The sequence below is a fragment of the Solanum tuberosum genome, unplaced genomic scaffold, assembly GCF_000226075.1.
Source record: "Solanum tuberosum cultivar DM 1-3 516 R44 unplaced genomic scaffold, SolTub_3.0 scf00013, whole genome shotgun sequence".
Lineage (NCBI taxonomy): Eukaryota > Viridiplantae > Streptophyta > Magnoliopsida > Solanales > Solanaceae > Solanum > Solanum tuberosum.
Genome location: NW_006238940.1, coordinates 1,839,249 through 1,842,231, shown reverse-complemented (window position 1 = coordinate 1,842,231; position 2,983 = coordinate 1,839,249).

The window sequence follows — 2,983 nt, the reverse complement described above, 5'->3', positions numbered from 1 at the left end:
GTAACCAGGATCAGCATCCAGCGCATCGTTGATTCTAGTTGAGCTCCAGAGTTTGTTGGTGAGCCTTCTTGTTCCGGAGGATCTTTTTTTATTGCTTTCAGTATTAGTTCATTAGGATGTCGTGGGTCTTGTCCCGACATCCATCTCAGTTGTTTAGATGATTCATAGATAGACAGTCAGATGTTAGTTCATTCGTCATTATTTTGTTATTGGTTTATGTTCAGATTTGAGTTGCGATTTTGGCTAAGTTAAATGTTTATTTCTGAAACATTATGAGTTTAGTTTTGAGACTGTTGAGTTATCTTGTATTTGGGTTCTCTTCTTAATGCTTAAAAGTCTTCCGCTGAGTAAGTAAGCCTGGCCAAGGGTTCGTTTGGGGCCAGCAATGGTTCTCGAGTGCCAGTCACGCCCAGGGTGTAGGCTCGGGGAGTGAAAATCTTAGTATTAGAGCACAGAGTTCAAGAGTCCGAGGGAGTCTATGAAGCCATGTCTGTAGAGTCCTAGTTATCGGTGTGAAGCACGCCACATCTATAATTAGGAGGCTACAACACTTAGGAATGTTCTCACTTCTTTCATACTCATTTTATGCGTTAAAGTTTGATCTCTAAGAAGTTTCTTCTATCTCGTGCTTGCGCGTGTCTTTCAGATCATGCCTCCACGAAGAGCTGCCAGAGGTCGTCCGTCTAGAAGGAATGTTGAACCACAGGAAGAAGGGGTACCTAATGCACCAGAAGTGCAACAGGTCACCAATGCTGAGTTCCGTGAGGCTATTCAGATGTTGAGCCAAGTTGTGACCAATAAAGCTGGACAACAGAGAGGGAATCGTCAGGAAGTGGTTGATACATCAAGGATCCGTGAGTTCTTAAGGATGAATCCTCCAAGCTTCACAGGTTCTAGTGTTACTGAGGATCCAGAGAATTTTGTGGAAGAACTTCAGAAAGATTTTGAAATCAAGCATGTTGTTGATACTGAGAGGGTGGAACTAGTTGCATACCAGGTGAAGGGTATCACTAGGATTTGGTTCGATCAATGGAAGAAGAACCGACCTGAGGATGCACCACCTGCGAGTTGGGCTTGTTTTGAGGAGGCCTTCTTGGGGCGTTCTCCCTCGAGAACTGAAAGAGGCTAAGGTACAAGAGTTCCTCACACTTAAGCAGGATTCTTTGAGTGTTCATGAATATAGTCTGAGGTTCACACAACTTTCCCGGTATGCTCCGGAGATGGTTGCTGACATGAGGAGAAGAATGAGTTTATTCGTTGCTGGGATGTCTCATCTGTCGAGAAAGAAAGGTAAGGCTGCAATGCTAATAGGTGACATGGATATAGCAAGGTTGATGGTCTACGTGCATCATTTTAATGATTACAAGTTGAGTGATAGAAAAGAGTTTAAGAATAAAAGAGCTAAGAAAGGGAATGAGTCCGGGCAGCAGAAGAATAATGCCAACCGGTCATCCTTCCAACAGAAATAGAAGGGACCTACTCTATCATCTGCTAGTGCACCTGCACCTAAGAACAAAAGTGACTACAATAGTTAGAATTTCAGAGACAAACCTGCCTATTCTCAAGGCAGTATGGCACAAGGGGGTAGTAAGCCTCCTGCATGTGCTAAGTGTGGTACGAACCACTCAGGTATGTGTCATGATGGCTCCACTGGTTGTTTCAAGTGTGGCCAGAATGGTCATCTCATGCGAGAATGTTCAAAGAACAAGCATTGTAACAGTAATGAGGGTAATAGAGCTGAGTCTTCTTCAGTTGCTCCACCAGACAAAGCTGCACCTAGAGGATCTACTTCAGGTATTGGTGGAGGAACAAACCGCCTATATGTTATCACAAGTCTCCAAGAGCAAGAGGATTCGCCAGATGTTGTTACTGCTATGATCCAAGTCTTTAACTCTAATATGTATGCTTTGCTAGACCCAGGAGCGAGTTTATCCTTTGTAACTCCGTATGTTGCGATGAATTTTGATGTTATTCCTAAGAGAATTAGTGAACCCTTCAGTGTTTCTACACCTGTTGGTGAGTCTATGAGAGAGTCTATCGTGATTGTCCCGTTTCCGTCAATCACAAGAGCACCATGGCTGATTTAGTTGAGTAAGACATGGTAGATTTTGATGTCATTCTTGGTATGGACTGGTTTCATGCCTATTATGCCTCAGTTGATTGTAGAACTCGAGTTGTCAAGTTTCAGTTTCCAAATGAGCCAGTCTTAGAGTGGAAAAGTAGTTCAACAGTGCCTAAGGGTTGTTTCATTTCGTATCTTAAGGCAAGGAAGTTGGTTTCTAAGGGGTGTGTCTATCACTTAGTCCGAGTTAATGACTCTAGTGTTGAGATACCTCATATTCAGTCAGTTTCAGTAGTAAAAGAGTTTCCAGAAGTTTTTCCAGATGATCTACCCGGAGTCCCTCCTGAGAGACAAATAGACTTCGATATAGACATTCTCCCAGATAGTCGTCCTATATCAATTATGCCATATAGAATGGCTCCAGGAGAGTTGAAAGAGCTTAAAGAACAGTTGAAAGATCTCTTTGATAAGGGCTTTATATGACCAAGTGTCTCACCTTAGGGCTCTCCTGTCTTGTTTGTGAGGAAGAAGGATGGTTCCCTTAGGATGTGTATAGATTATCGTCAGTTGAACAAGGTTACCATCAAGAATAAGTATCCTCTTCCAATGATTGATGATCTTTTCGATCAACTTCAGGGTGCTACCTGTTTCTCTAAGATAGACCTCAGATCTTGCTACCATCAGTTAAGAGTAAGGGAATGTGATATTCCAAAGATAGCTTTCAGAACCCGTTTTGGTCATTATGAGTTCCTGGTTATGTCCTTTGGGTTGAACAATGCGCCTACAACATTCATGGACCTTAAGAATAGAGTATTCAAACCATATTTAGATATGTTTGTTATCGTCTTCATTGATGGCATACTAATCTATTCAAGAAATGAGGAAGATCATTCTAGTCATCTCAGAATAGTTCTCCAGACT